Source organism: Felis catus, chromosome F2, assembly GCF_018350175.1.
Source record: "Felis catus isolate Fca126 chromosome F2, F.catus_Fca126_mat1.0, whole genome shotgun sequence".
Taxonomy (NCBI): domain Eukaryota; kingdom Metazoa; phylum Chordata; class Mammalia; order Carnivora; family Felidae; genus Felis; species Felis catus.
The window spans coordinates 47,300,203-47,317,159 of record NC_058385.1 but is presented as its reverse complement, the minus strand read 5'-3'; positions in this window follow the sequence as shown (position 1 = coordinate 47,317,159).

Here is a 16,957-nt window from a genome sequence, read left to right as displayed (position 1 = left end):
CCGAAGTCAGCTACTCAACTGACTGAGCCACCCAGGCGCCCCTCATTTTAAAAGACAATAGCTAAAAACATCTTGTGTAACCATGAATGGCACGCAGACCCCATTTTGGAAAATACTGCCCAGCTATAAGAAGGATGCTGGGTGTGGGAGGCACTTAATGCAGTCTGCCTACTTCTTCCCTGGAAGAGACCTGTTGGTTCCAATAATCTCATTAACTGCCTGATCAATTCTGGGTTAGTTATTCACCCCCTACAACTTCATTTCCTCCTCTAAGGAAGTTGGACTAAATAAGTTGTGAGTTCCTTTCTGTCTTTAGAGACCTGGGATTTTCCATGTTCTGTTGCCGGGCCCAGCACCCTGGTAGGGGATGCTGTCAGGAGCAGTGGGGCTATGAACACAAGTCGTTTCCTAGCAGCACTCCATACATGTGCTTGCTTAATCTTTCTGGGAATTTTGGAGAAGTTTGCTTTGCTTTTCATCAGCAACGGTTAGGGAATATTCCTCCCAGCCACGGGAGGGGAGCAAAAGCCCCCTTTCTCTAGTCTGGATGAATTGCACTTGCCGGGCGGTGGGGAGGCAAATGGGAAAAGAACTTGGAAGGTGACTTTGAAAGGTTGCTGATTTTGCCCTACTATGACCCTCTGACATTTCTAACCCCCCAACTACTCTGGAATGATCTTGGGGAAAAGGAGAACCTAATTTGATTACTCCACACCTAAGAGCGCAGTGATGATAAATAGGGAGAATGATGATGCATAATTAATGTGTTATTAGTCTAATAAAGTAACAGCAAGTCAGCTAACCTCACTGAGCTTTTGTTTCCTCAGTTGAAAAAGACGAAATTTGAAACTGATGACGTGTGAAATTTCTGCTGGTTCTATAGTTCTTCGAATGTATGACTTCAGCTTTCATTTGTATTTTTTTTAGTTTATTTATTTTGAGATAGAGAGTTCAAGCAGGGGAGGAGCAGGGAGAGAGAGAGGATCCCAAGCAGGCTCTGTGCTGCCAGCACAGAGGCTGACGTGGGGCTCAAACCGAGGAACCGTGAGATCGTAACCTGCGTCTAACTCGAGTCAGACATTCAACCGACTGAGCAGTCCAGGTGCCCTGCAGCTCTTATTTTTTTAAGCAAAAAAGTACTAGATTTTAAATTTGATGGAATCCCTTTAAAAATCTGTTATCAGAAGACAAGAATGAAGTTCCCTTTTAGGATAACCATCTATCAAACTTAACGTGTAATTTACGTAAGTTTTCAGAACTATGATGTGGTCTGTAGTACAACTGAATCTAAATGTCACATGTCCATGTTCTTCATTATTCCATTCATTTATTCGGTCCTTCTTTCTTCAAACATACACTGCACTTCTGTTATGTACCATGTATCATAACATGGTGATTCGGTGTAATTCTGGAGGCAAAATAACTTGGATTGACTTTCATTTCCACTACACATTAACCCTCTGACATTGGGTAAGTGACTTAATCTCCTTAAGCCTGGTTCCCTTATGTGTAAACTGGGGAGGACAAAATATTGATCATAATTATAGGATCATTGAAGAGTAAAAGAGATAGCAGGTGGAAAGTCAAGTGTCGGGTATATAGTAAGCACTCAATAAATGGCAGCTGTTATCATCCTCCACATCACCATTGTTACGGGCTGAATTGTGTCCTCCCTCCCCCTGGCTCCCCACCCTACAATTCATTGTTGAAGTCTCAAACCCCAGTACCTCAGAATATGACTGTATTTGGACACAGGACCTTTAAAGAGGTAATTAAAGGGGTACCTGGGTGGCTCACTCAGTTAAGTGTCTGACTTCGGCTCAGGTCATGATCTCACAGTCCGTGAGTTCGAGCCCCATGTCAGGCTCTGTGCTGACAGCTCAGAGCCTGGAGCCTGCTTCAGATTCTGTCTCCTTCTCTCTCTGCCCTTCCCCCCTCACACTCTCTCTCTCAAAAATAAATAAACATTAAAAAAGAAAAAGAGGTAATGACGGTAAAATGATCTCATATGGGTGGGTCCTAATCCAATATGACTAATGTCCCTACAAGAAGAGGAGATTAGGACACAGACACACACAGGGTAAAACCATGTGAAGACACAGAGAGAAGATGGTTATCTGGAAGGCAAGAAGAGAGAGCATGAAATTAACCCTGCCTATACCTTGAGCTTGGACTTCTAGTCTCCACAACTGCGAGAAAATAAATTTCTGTTGTTTAAGCCACCCTCTCTGTGGTATTTGTTACGTCAGTCCTGGCAGCTAATATGATCATCACCATCACCGCCATCCCCATGTGCTGGGATTCAAAGATGACTGTGCCATTAACTCTTTTTCGGTGAATTCACAGTCTGAGGGAGACAAGCACATAAGCAAATATACTTCATAATGCAGCCCGATAAGGAGAAAAGTGGAGGTCTGTACCCATTACAGCGTGGGATGCTTCGTAGTGTGGAGGAGGGAGAAATTACTTAAGGAGACGCGAGGGAGAAAAAGGAAAGATGTTTTAATGGGCTCTCGGCTTGAAAAGATGGAGGGAGGTCACTTGGTAAATGAAGGGGGGGGACATTACATATGGTGGAATTCTTATGGAACAAGGACATTCTTCAGGATTTGTTATTTAGGAATAATTTGTTCTCTAACATGGGACCTCACCTGTTTGTGGTGGAGAGGAAGTGAGTCCTTAACCGTAGCAACATGAAGCGTTATCCATCAACTGGCTAAGCTGGCTCCTGAACATTCATTTCTGTGGTCCAGAGAAGTTGAGGGTAGCACAGAAAGATACCCCATTTTGGTCCACCAGAAGCATTCAGCAGGCTGAGTGTTTTTTGTTTTGAAGCCCAGGTAACAGGACACCTCAGCTTTAGCTCAGAGTGGATAAGAGGACAATGAGAAGGGGGCAGAAATAGCCTGGTTCGGGAGGCGGTGGTTAAAATGTAATCCATTGGTTCTGGTGTATACATACGCGAAGATTTAGAATACCTAAAAATATGATTATAACTGGCTTCGCAGAAAGCCCTCATCATGCGTTCAAATAAGTTACCCTTTAAATGAATCAGAGTAAGTGCGGTGGGGGAGGTAATACTATTCTCTGCCTGCTTCATGGATTGTTGAGGATTAATGAGCTAACGTCTGTAAAGCTCTCTGGCAATGCAGAAGAAAACTAGAGAAGTAGGAGGTGTTATTATGCCCTCCCCCTCCCCCCTGCAAAGCGAAAGGACCAAGTGCAAAGCAGTCTGTCTTGTCTTCTGTCTTTTTTAAAATAACAAAAAGTGATTAAGGAACATTTTGTTAAAAGACACACGCACGAAATTTCTCGTGTTATTGCGCCATAGTTCCTCCATCTTTATTCTGATTACGCCCATTGGTTGTAACCATTCATGGCTTTTTTAAATATTACTTTTTTTTTTAATTTTTTTTTCAACGTTTATTTATTTTGGGGACAGAGAGAGACAGAGCATGAACGGGCGAGAGGCAGAGAGAGAGGGAGACACAGAATCAGAAACAGGCTCCAGGCTCTGAGCCATCAGCCCAGAGCCCGACACGGGGCTCGAACCCACGGACCGCGAGATCGTGACCTGGCTGAAGTCCGACGCTTAACCGACTGCGCCACCCAGGCGCCCCACAGCTTTTAAATACTTACGTGTTTTGCATTAGCTTTCTTATGTTTACTTAGCATCATAATTTACTCATGTTGCTACATAACCTTTAAAGTATTATGTGGATGCGTAACTTGTATACAATAAAATCCACCCATTTTAGTGTATCATTATAGGACTCTTAGTCAATTTATAAATTTATAAAGTAAGCAAATTTATATAACTGTGCAATCATTGCTAAAATCCAGTTTTAGACCAATTCCATTTTCCCCAATTTCCCTTGTGCCTGTTTGCAGTTCCTGGTTTCATCCCCTGTCCTAGGAAACCATATCCCCTGTCCTAGGAAACCACTGATCTGCTTTCTGTGGAAGAGATTTGTATTTCCTAGAAATTTTATCTAAACTTGTGTCTGGCGTATGTTACTTAGTAAAATGTTTTTGAGATCCATCCACATTGTAGTATATGTCAGTAGTCTGCTCCTGAATAATATCTCTTGTGTGGAGATATCACGTTTCTTTTGGCTACTCACCAGCTGATGGACACCTGGATTGTTCCCAATTTTTGGCTGTTTACTGTGCTGTAAACCTGTGTTTTTACATGGACATAGATAAGTTGGAGTGGAATTGCTGAGTCGTATGGTAACTCTGTTTAGCTTTGTAAAGAAACGACCAAGGTGTTCCAAAGTGGCCGCACCATTTTACGTTCCCACCAGCGAGGTATGAAGGTTCCAATTTCTCCTCATCTTCGCCAACACTTGTTATTGTCTCTCTTTTTGTTTACAGCCTTTAAAGTGGATGGAAGGTGGTTTTTCATTGGTTTCAGTTTGCATTTCCCTAATAACTAATGACGTGGAACATTTCTTCTTGTGCATTTACCCTTTATATATCTTCTTTGGTGAAGTGACTTCAAATATTCTGCCCATTTTTAAATTAGGTTGTTTTTCTTCTTGTTTCTGGTTATAAGGGCTTTTAAATACATTCTGGACTTATGTCCTTTGTTAGATACACTATCTGCAAGTATTTTCTCCCTTTTGGCTTTTCATTTCCTTAGTGCTATTTTTTTTGAAGAGAAAACCTCTTTCATTCTGATGGAGTCCAATGTATCAGTTGTTGTTGTTTTTTTTTTTCTTTTACAGATTATGCTTTTGGTATCATACCTCAGAAATGTTTGTCTAATCCCAAGTCACAAAAATGTTCTCCTCTGTTGTATTCTAAAGTTTTATAATTTTAGTTCTTATGTTTAGGCCTGTGATCACTTTTAACTTAATTTTTGTGTCTGGTGTAATGTGAGATCTAAGTGTTTTGGGTTTTGCATGTGGCTCTCCAACTGTCCCACTACCATTTGTTGGCAAGACTATCCTTTCTTCACTGAATTGCCTCTGTACCTTTGTCAAAAATCACTTGACCATAGAGGCACCCGGGTGGCTCAGTCGGTTGAGCATCCAAATTTGGCTCAGGTCATGATCTCACAGTCTGTGAGTTCGAACCCTGCATCGGGCTCACTGCTCTCAGTGCAGAGACTGCTTCAGATCTGGTCTCCCTCTCCTTCTGCCCCTCCCACACTCATGTGTGTGCATGCTCTCTTTCTCTCTCTCTCTCTCAAAAATAAACAAATGTTAAAAAAAAACATTGGTTGACCCTAAGTATAACTAAATATAAGAGTGTATTTTTGGACGCTCAATTTTGATTCATTCAGGTCTATCCTTATACCAATAGCATACTGTCTTGATTTCTGTAGCCTTACAGTCAATCTTGAAATAAGGTTCAGTTTTGTTCTTCTTTTTGAAAATTCTTTCGCCTATTCTTTGTAACACTGTTTAACACTGTTTATTCTTTGTAACACTTTTTAACACTGTTTAATGGCTGCAGAATAGTCCATAAAATGGATGTTTTATAATGAGTATACCTCATCATTTAGCTGTTCCAGTTTTTTTTTTTTTTTTTCTGTTGTATTTTTTCTCTTGGTGGTATAGTTTCTTAAGGCGAGTTCTGGGAGGGGGGTTGCTGGATCAAAGGCTATGAATGTATGTACCCACATGTTTGGTATAAAAGGGACAGCCTTGGGGCGCCCGGGTGGCTCCGTTGGTTAAGTGTCAGACTATTGATTTTGGCTCAGGTTATGATCTCGCAGTTCATGAGTTCAAGCCCCGCATCGGGCTCTGCACTGACAGTGCGGAGCCTACTTGGGATTCTCTCTCTCTCCCTCACTCTCTTCCCCTCCCCCACTTGTGCGCTCTCTCTCTCTCTCTCTCTCTCTCTCTCTCTCTAAATAAAGAGATAAGCGTAAAAAAAATTAAGGACAGTCTTGACAGGTAGGGTAGTGCTTTTCCCCCTGAAGGGCTAACGTTTATCGAGCACTTGTGAGGTACAGGCATTGCGCTAAATGTTTTATACCTATTATTTCACCAAAGCTTCACAACTACTTGTCAAGTAGATGTGATTATCCCCACTTAACAGGAGGGTGAGATAAGTATTTTGACCCAGTTTGACCAGCAGACAGATGGTCGAGCCAGGGTGGCAGCTGAGAACATCTCCCTGACCGAAGTACTGAAATACCTCTGTTCACTCTCGTCAGCAGTTGCTGGAAGGATCGTTTGGGATGGGGGAGTTTGCTCAAGTTTCCCAGTCTTCACCAGATACGCTCATCTTCTCTGTTTGTCTTTATCAACACTTTCATTACATGTCACAAGGGCTGCCTTGTGGACTGAGATGGCCCGTCTTACAGGCAGGAAAACCCAAAAATTTAAAGGTTGATCCCTGGAGGAGGCCAGGAAATGATTCTGACTCTAATTAACGTCTCCTAGGCTTCTTTGGTTTCTCCTGAGTACTACTGAATGAAGGGGAAGCTTTCTAATTTTGTTCTATGTTATACTTTGAACGTGAAGTTTCATTGAAAGTCTTGCCAAAAGGCTCGGCGCTGGGCATTTGCACTCTCCATAGACATTCTTACTCTACAATGTTTTCCACCCTCCCTTCCCACCCAAGAGCCCCGGAGCCTTTTAAACTGAGGACACGGCATCTCCCACTCTCAGTGGCCTGGAACGCGGGCTGAGGCACACAACGGCAGAGCTGTCCTGCAGAACAAAGCAAGCGTCCGGGCTGGGGAGGAGACTCCAGCCCCGCTGCTCTTTTGGCTCAGAGGAGCGGCAGTGAACAAAGCAGGGGGGCCCTGCCTGGGAGCCTGCAGCTCAGAGTAATGGACACTCGGCTCTGCCGAGCACAGGTGGCACACGCCAGGGGAGGTCGGGTGTCCGCTTTGTGCAGGCGGGAACTGGGGCTGCCTGGCCCCGTCTCGGCCCAATCTCAGTCAAAAGCTGGCATTGATGAGGGTGGCGGGTCCTGTTTCATTCCAAGGCTGTGCCCTGAAACAGCACGAGGCTGAAAGTCACTCTCCCTTCCCTGGGGAGATGCTGAGAACGCACGAAGCTGAAGCCTCACGCCCCCCTTTCCAACCACCTGCAGGTGGAACCAACCCCACGCTCCAGGCTATTGTTCAAATGTGTCCTCTGCCCAAAATGACCTTCCTGCCTGCCCATCTGCCATTCCTCCAAGTGCTGCTCCAATCCTGTCTACATCACTGATTCTACACGAATGCCGACTGCGCGCGAGGCACACGTCCCAGTCTGGGAAATTGTCCTAGGTCTCCCTGGTATGATTCCTCTCTCCCTCCCCAGTACCCTCTGAGCACTTTGTCTCGACCTCTACTGTAGTCTTTACACGGCTGGGCCGTCATTCTGCTCTACCCTCTGAGCCTGACCTCTGGAGCTTCTTCGTTACTCTGTGCTGAGCTTTTCTGTCTTCCAGTCTCTGGCTCAGCGAGCTGATTCTGATCTCCTGGTTCTGACTTAACCACAAGATTCTTTTGTTGTTGTTTTTCTCATGATGTCCCCTATAACCAGTGCTTCCTGGCATCCACTTTGGGAAACACTGCTGTACTTGTAACCCAGCCTGGAGATCTGACTCAGATTTTGATTTGCTCCCTTGACTCATGGCTTGATTTTAGCCTTATTACCCCCCAGGCAAACCTAAGCAATGACCATCCAGCCATAAAACCTTTGCAGCAAGAACCCCCTTCCTTCCTTAAGTATACCTTTTAGTTGTAAGTGGCTCTTGCTATAGATAAAATGACCTTATAGTGGAGGAGGTGTACTTGTGATGGTTGGGGCTGGGAAGGGGATGGGGAATAGATTGTTCTGACTTTCTTGAAAGTGTTCTTCTTTCAGAGGGTATGGAGAGTGAGGACTGGGGTTCAGTTCAGCCCCTGGAGGGAAAACATGGGGGCTGCAATGGCATCACTTAACTGGCTCTTTGTCCAGTGTTACTTGAGGATGATGAGAAATCTTGGTCCCCTAATACTGCCCGGTAACTAGTTTTATTATCACTGCAATGGTGTTCTTTTCCAGTGTAAAAATGCTACTGTAATCGATCCATCAGTCTGCCTGTAGCTTCTGGGAGTCACATATGTGTGCTCAGCACTGTATGAAATGTGCAATACAAAGAAATAACAGAGACGGCCCTGCCCAGAATAGACTATTCTGGGACCTTGTGCCCAACTTGCAATGCCCCCCTTAAATTCCCACTTTATACTCACTCACAGGAAGCTGGCTCCCTACAGTCATGCTCATTGAACTTGATCTTATATCCTGGGCCCAGCTGATTGGACCACAGTTGTCCATTTGACCCACACAGACCCAGTCAGAGCCTATTCACAGTAAATGTCAGGGTGGGGCTGGGGGAAGGAAAAGAGAGAGAGAAAGACCGTGGAAGGTACTGGAAGAGGAAATGAAAGCTTCTGCCTTTAGCCGTAAAGATCAGAGCCACCATGAGGCCAAGAATGGCATGAAGAGAGTAACCTGTGCCACCGGGATGCCCATGCCCTTGCAGTAATGCCCACTTTCAGAGGCAGAAGCTCTTGTCCTCAGTGGCGGCTCCAGAATTCCTGTGGGAGGTGACAGCTGGAATATGGGAAGAAGGCAAGTGCTAAGTGATTTTTTTTTTTTTTTTTTGGATGCTGTATTTGCATAGTATATCCATTGTTTTCAGTTGGATTGTTTGTTTTGGGAGAGCTTGAGCAAGAGGAGACTAATTCTCCCAGCTACGTCCTGGCACTGTTACTGGTTGTATCAATGAGCGATTGCCACATACTGTTGTGTAACAAACCACCCCAAAACTCACGGCTTACAACAGCACCCGTTTATTCTCACGCTCACAGCGCTGCGTGTCTACTGTGGGTCAGCAGTGACTGCACTGAGCCCCAGCTCCAGCTGGACGGGGCTTCTCTTACGGATTGAGGTTGGTCTGTGTTCACTCTGGGGCCCAGGCCGAAGGGGCAGCAGCTAGAAGGGCGAGCTCTTTCCATGACCGTGGCAGAGGAGCAGGAGGGCAGTGCCAATGCTCTGGGCTTGCGTTACAGCTGTTAGCAACCCACTGACCAAAGCAAGTCACACAACTGACCCCAAAGTCAAGGGATAAGGAAATATACTCTTACCAGGGAGGTAGACGGGAAGGCGTGAATATTCTTGAACGATCGGCCATCTATGGCCCTTGTGCTCAGGAACACTTCTCCATCCCCCATACCTGCCCAAAAGCAGCATGAGAGGTAGAAGATAACTTCTCTCTTCTAGACGGCCACATGTTAGTGCTCAGGGGGTGTGTGCTGATTCTTGCTGGGCGCCTTACTCTGCCCACCCGGAGAGCCTCCCCAAGACCGTGATTGGAATAGACCACTCCCAGAGGTCTGACGCCACTGTCCCCACAAAGCAATGATTACAGTTGGTCATTTTGTTTACCGTCTGCGCCCTCTCCTCCCGATGATAAACTTTACAAAGGCAAGAGCCTGTGTCTGTTTTACTCACCACTAGTGGCCCCAGCGTCACTTACAAAACAGGCACTCAAAAATAGTTGTTAAAGAAAGGAGCGAATAGGCCCCACAGCAATAGATGTCGTTGTATTGCAACCCTCAGGTTGTCAGTGTTTCCCCAAATACTGACCACATGCCTCATTTGTAACTTCTCCTAAAACCTCCTCCCTCCCCCGCTCTTTGGCCAAGTGAGTGAGGGTGGCTGGATCACAAGGCTGAGTGGTGACGCAGCCTCTCCATCACTGCCTCCCATCACTCCCAGCTCCTGGAGTGACCTCTGTTAGCAGGTTATCTGCCTGGACAAGTCACCTGTGCCCCGCTCGGGGTGCCCTCTGTGGGTCTCCTGGCCTGATGACAGTCAAGGTGTCCTGATAGGCTGCGCGTTGCCTTCGTTCCTCAGAGCTATCAGGGTGTAAATGTGTTGGGATCCATTGATTTTCTTCCCCCTCTCCGCCTCCTCTTTACTCAAGTGCAATGAAATAATCTCATGGCGGAAGATCTGGGGAGAGATTTCCTGCCTGGTGACCCTTGAAATCAAGACTTAAGCTCAAGGCACTGTTCTCTCTAAATTCAGGCCTTGCCTAATAGGACAGTAGCAAATGCGCAATCAGAGTAATGCTGAGCCTTTCCAAGGGCTTTAGAGACACAGATATGGGTTCAAATCTGCTCTCTACCATTTTACTGAGCGTAGGACTGAGGACAGGTTTTGAAGCCTGTCAGTTCCCTCATTTGCGAGTCTTAAATGGCGCTGCCCCTCGGTACCCTTGTGAAGATTCAATGAGAGTCTAGTTCAAGGGCCCGCACGGTGCCTGCCAAACAGAGTGCTCCAAACAAGGTACCCTTTCTCATCCCCAACCCAAACGCTTATTCCTTTGTCTATTTTCTTCCTCTGATTTTTGCAGTAAAGGCAGGTTAGAATGAATAATCACATCAACCTTGAAGAAACCAAGTTAAGCAAGTAAAGTCTGAATTTGGGAGGAAAGAACAATCCCAGACATTTTTCCCCTAACCTGCTCAAACTGTGTGTCTGATAAAACCTATGATATACAAACTTAATTATTTAGAATATTTTCTCATCCTTTGGAAGGCTTTCGTGTATAGTCAAGATTTGAAATGGGAACCATTTAAGTTGCTACAGGATGGTGGGTATATCAGGGATGTATTGATAGAGAAGATTCTGGGTATGTGAAGCAGGGATGGCGGGGTAAATTTCGAAGTCCCAGCGTATCACCAAGGACCGCAGGCCACCACGTTGTACTTCATAACGGAGTGTGGGGGCGGGGGACCATGTTTCTCACACTAATGTGTTCTGGAATTTTCGATACAGTTTAGCTTGCCAGAGGCACCTGGGTGGCTCAGTCAGTTAAGCAACCGACTTTGGCTCAGGTTATGATCTCACGGTTTGTGGGTTCGAGCCCTGTGTTGGGCTCTGTGCTGATGGCTCAGAGCCTGGATCCTGCTTTGGATTCTGTGCCTCCCTCTCTCTCTGCTCCTCTCCTCACTTACACTATGTCTCTTTCTCAAAAATAAACATTACAAAAAAAAGTTTAGCTTGCCAGCTTACAGTCAGGTGAGAGAATTCTTTAAGCATCCCACAGTAGCTCCCCCTCCTTCTCCCTCAGCTGGCCACGTGCTAGGAAGTGTTTTCAACCTCAGCTCCAGCCTCCACCTCTCCCTGGACCTTCCTGCCTATGATGGGCCTGCCTGCTGAGCCTCTCCCCTGGATGTCTCATAAGCCCTTAACACCCCCACTTCTGAAGCAAGACTTGCCGTCTCCCCCAGTCCTGCTTTCCTGCCTGTTGTCCTTCATCTCAGCTGTGGGCATTACCAGCTACCCAGCCACACGGGCCAGGAACCACGAGCCCGCCCATTCTGTCCTTCATTTCCTGCCCTCAACCTGTCTCCACGTTTGTTCACGGTCAGCAAGCATGTACTGGTCATTGGCTGGGCCAGTCAGCACCTCAGACACCAGAAACAGAGGGGAACAAGACAGGCCCTTCAGCTCCTGGAGCTTTACCACTCACACATTTTTTTTTAAGCTTATTTATTTATTTTTGAAAGAGAGAGAGAGAGAGAGAGAGAAGGGGAGGAGCAGAGAGAGGCAGGGGACAGAGGATCCAAAGCAGGCTCTGGGCTGACGGCACAGAGCCCGACGCGGGGCTCGAACTCACGAACCGTGAGATCATGACCTGAGCTGAAGTCGGAAGCTCAACCAACTGAGCCACCCAGGTGCCCACCTCTCACACATTTCTTGCCTTTGTTTGGGTCCATCCCGCCCTTACCATCCCTGCCCTGGCTGAGAGCTCTTTGCCATCAGGGCTCTGCCCTCTGTTCCTCCCTGCCACCGGCCCCACCCTCCCAAGTAACTCTCACATCCTGACCGCTTTTCACTCCAAAATGCAGATCTGTGTCACTGCCTTGCTAACCCCCTCTCCCGATCCCCTTGACCCTGCTTCCCGTACATCTGGGTTCTCCAGGGCAGTTGAAAAGAAAGTAAAGCAAAGTAAAATAGAATAGAGTAAAATTAAATAAAATAATATTGGAGAGCCATGTAGAGCTGCCAACTTTTTCCTTTGTCAGGTACGTCATTTGAAAGAATGACCACTTAATGACTGTTACCTTTTCGTGAAAGAAAGGTCATTACAACCAAATGGTAAAAAATGCATACAATTTAAGGGAAAAAAAGTTCCTTAAATTACACAGATGTCCATACTTTCCTCATTTCAGCAGAGCCCGTGAAAACTCCATCACGAAAGACTGTTGAGGAACCAGGGCCAGTGGATGCATAAACAGCCTCCCCAGGATGCTTGGCCCTGGGCCCTGGCCTTCTTCTGGAATCACCCTTGCAGACCCCATGCCAGCTCCTCCCACAGACCCTGCTGTGCCTGGTGCACCCCCCTGCTCTCCCTCCTGCATTTTGCCTAGAATGTTCATGCTGCCTGTCTCTGCTTGGCTGCGCTTACCCTTGGAAGCCCAGCCTAGGAACGATCTCATCCAGGAAGTCCTCGTGGTGACGGAAGTTCCCCCTTACCCCGAAGTGTAGTGTCTGTAGTTATCCCAGTCAACTAGCCTTTCGAGGTATTTCTGCCTTCAGGGCTGAATCTACCCTCCCGGCCCTTACCACCCCGGCTGTGCCCCTTGCAGCCCAGCAAGTCAAGCTCCCACCTCAAGGTTTTTGAGCTGTCCTGGGGGCTGCAGTTCCCACAGTCAGTCTGCACCCAGTTTCCTGCTGCCTTATGGGTCCTCAGAATGGCTCTGTCCTCCTCTTTCCTCAAGTGACACCAACATATCAGACTTTTACTGAAGATGTGGGGGTAGGGGGGGAAGGATTAGATTGCAACCAACATAATACAGGTAGCAGTTTAAAAGCATGTTTTCAATAGAGGCGTCCTAAAATTCTCCCAATCATTCCCTGTCCTTAGAGAGCCCCCTTAGATGTCTGCCCTGTCACGGGGTTTGTCTCATCCCAAACCCCTTCCTTCCACTCATCAGCTCTAACTCCCTTCCATCACCAGCCGTAACTCCCGTCCATTCCCCATGCATAGTGATTTCAGTCTGCATCCCTCCTCTAAGTTCCGGGTCTACGTTTGAATATCCGAAACTCACAAATGAGGAAAAGAGTGCTGTCTCTCACAGATCGGCACCCTTTAGCAGGGTACATCAACAGCAGGAGCTCTGAAATCAGTTTTACAAATACAAAACTCCTTCAGACATCGGGCTCCATCAGTGGGAAGGGAGCCATCCAGAAAGCAGTGGGGTTTGGTCAGTGGGACTTGGTTGGTTTGTTTGAGTTAGTGATTATTTTCTTAGAGATTTGTCAACACAACTTGTCTGCTAGGCTGGAGCTTCTGGGGACAGGGACTTACTTATCTTTATCTCCCCAGGATGAAGCACTTAATACATGTTTGCTGAACGAATTAAAGAGCTCATGAGTGGAACCAGCTCAGTTAAACCAATAGTGAGCATGCAAGGAATAATTTGTTGAATAAAACGCTAACTCTTAGATTGCATAGCAACATTATTTACAATAGCCAAATTATGGAAGCAGCCCACGTGTCCATTGATAGATGAATAAAGAAGACACACACACACACACACACACACACACGCACACACACACACTGGAGTATTATCCAGCCGTAAAAAAAGAACGAAATCTTGTCATTATAGTGACATGGATGGAGCTAGAGAGTATAATACTAAGCGACATTAAGTCAGTCGGAGAAAGACAAATGCCATATGATTTCCCTCATGTGTGGAATTTAAGAAACAGAAGAAATGAACATGGGGGAAAAAGAGAGGAAAACCAAGAAACAGACTTAACTACAGAGAACAAACTAATGTTTACCAGAGGAGAGGTGGGGGGGTGGGGAGAGGTGACATAGGTGATGGGGATTAAAGAGTACACTTATGACGAGCACTTAGTATGTAGAGAATTGTTGCATCACTGCATTGTACATCTGAAACTAATATAACACTGTATATTAACAATACTGGAATTAAAATAAAAATTTAAAAATAAGTATTTGTTGAATAATAGAGTGAATCATTGGTTTGATGAATACATTCTAAACTGCTATACCTTATTCCACTTTCTTCTTAGCAGGCTCATATCTGTCTGTTTTGGACTCAGGCCGTTAACCAGACCCCAGCTCCTCATGACATTCAGCTTGGCTTGACCTTGGGCTGTATAGAGTTTAGTGATTAGGGATGCGGTTTCTGTATCGAATAGATGAAGTTTCAAATATGTGTCACTTAGGAGTCCTGCCTGACCTTGGGCAGGGCACAAGGCTTAAGTCTGGGTTTCTTCCTCTTAAAATTCAGAATAACAATAGTACTGACCTCAAAAGGTTTGGGGCAGGATCCATTGAGATAATCCCTGTAACGTAGCCAGCATAATGCCTTAATGTCTAGCACGCAGTAGACACTCAATAAATGGTGGATGTTGTTGTTAATTACTGTCATTATCTCCTCTTTGTTATTATTATCTCAGATGTCTGGGCTCTGGACAGTTTTACGTCCCTGTGGAGACTACCATTTACCCCTCTTTGCAAGGTACAGCTGCAGTAAGTAGAGATGTTCTAATTACTCTAAGTGGGAGGTCTGGAAACCTAGTTTGGGGAGAACGTGGTTTGTTTCAACAACATAGTTTTTTTCTCTTGTAACAAAAATTTACAAGAGATGCCAACACACCATGAGATCAAAGTGCAGCTTTTCATGATGTAGTGTTTGTGAATGCAGTTTCCGCAGCCACTTGCCTCGTTGGAATCCTAACTCCTTCAGTTACTAGTATGTGAGATTGCTCAAATTAGCCAACGAAGCCTCAACTTCTGCATCTGCAAATGAGTATAATAATGGTACACTTGGCAAGGCAGTTGCATGAGATAACGAACAAAACAAATGGCACCTTCTGTGCCCGCCAAAGCTAACGATTACTACATGGGTGTCTGAGAGTGGAGGAGAGGGTAAACCAACTTCCAACCGCGGCTCAGGAATCTCCACTGGAACCGCATTTTAAAACTCTCAGTCTTATTGGTTGCACTGTTCTAATTTTATATCTGCCTAGATTGGTGCCACCACACCTAGGAACATTCCAGATTGCCTCTACTATGACCAAGCATTTGGTTTTCTTCACAAACCTTAGTATGACAGAAATTTGCTTTGACAAGTATCAGTTCTTTTTTTTTTTTTCCTAATTAATTAATTTATTTGGGAAGGACGAGGGCCAGGGAGAAAGAGAGAGAATCCCCAGCAGGCTGTCACGCTATCAGCATAGAGCCCAAAGTGGGGGCTCGATCTCATGAACCTCGAGATCATGACCTGAGTTGAAACCAAGAGTCGGACACTGAATTGACTGAGCCACCCACGCATCCCTGAAAAATATCAGTTCTGGCCCAAGTTCATACCCTCGTCACATCCTTTATCCTTGGCTTTAAAAGCTATATTTATGGGGGCGCCTGGGTGGCGCCGTCGGTTAAGCGTCCGACTTCAGCCAGGTCACGATTTCGCGGTCCGTGAGTTCGAGCCCCGCGTCGGGCTCTGGGCTGATGGCTCAGAGCCTGGAGCCTGTTTCCGATTCTGTGTCTCCCTCTCTCTCTGCCCCTCCCCCGTTCATGCTCTGTCTCTCTCTGTCCCAAAAATAAATAAACGTTGAAAAAAAAAATTAAAAAAAAAAATAAATAAAAGCTATATTTATGGATGGGAAGGGGATTGCATCCAAATCATGCAGTCTCCCGCCTGTGTCATACTCGGTTTAATTGGACTCACTCTGAGAAGGATGCCTTTGCCTTTGGTTTGTCAGTCAAGGAAAATGGAAGCAATTGGGCGATTGGTATGGTCTAGTATGTGTCTTCAACTCTTTTCAAACTCTGTAATAATGTGCATCAATCTGAATTAAATCGGATCGATCTAGAAAAGGTCTAAGAAAGATTGTCACTTTTACAAATGTGTCGCTTTTCCAGACATGATTCTTTCCGGTTATGTAAAGACTACAGATGATTAGGACACCATTTGTAAATCTAAAAGGAGCTAGATTAAGTAATGAGGTATATGTGAAATCAAAATGACATTTATAAAAAACACATCAGGATTTCCTCTATTAAAGGGAGAGTGTAATTTTTAAAAATCAGGAAATATAAATAAGTATAAGCACACTTTTCTTTAGATTTATTTATTATTATTCACTTATTTATTAGATTTTCAATCTAAGTAGCCAGAGTAATAAGATGCAGCTGTAATAGGTTCAACAAATCCTTGATTGACTGTAATGCTTCAGGAGTGGCATGCTTTGGTAGTTGGATTTTCTTCACCTTGCAAGAAATGTTTCTAGAACATAGTTTTACCCCTCCCTTTCTCTTTCCTTCCTTTCTCCTTTCTATTTTCTCTCATTTCCTTCTTAAAAATGAGTATAAGGGATATAATTTGTCTGACTCTTCTGGACAATCATTCTGAACATGAAATGTTACTGTTCAGTTTTGAGATACGGAAATTAACTTGACTGATTTTTTGGACAATTGAATAGTGAAGAAGTCTATGCTTATTTGGCAAATCTCATCATTCTCTATGACATAGTCTTGATTTCTTCATAGCATGCAGTGCTAACTGAAAACAAACAATTCATTATCTGTGTGTGTGTTTTCTATCTGCCTGGCCCTCTCAAACGGGAGCTCCATGGGGCACAGACTCTGTCTTGTTCTTGACTGAGTCTTCAGCACCTAGCTTGGCACAAGGTAGCCACTTCATGCAAGTTTATTGAAACACAAATCCCTTAGTTTGTTATTCTTTGCCTGTCACTAAAAAGTCAAATGTGAACATTTTTCCTGGGTTCTACTTCAATGATGTCTTGCCAAAATACCAGTACAAGAAGTCCTTTTTCTGTTCACCACATAAATGTTCCAGAAGACACCATTGTAAAGCTGATTGCTGCAAAGCAAGTTCCATTTTCTCAGAAGGAGGGTGAGCTTCTTTTGAGGTAAAGCTATTTAATTAGAGAACATCTCGAAA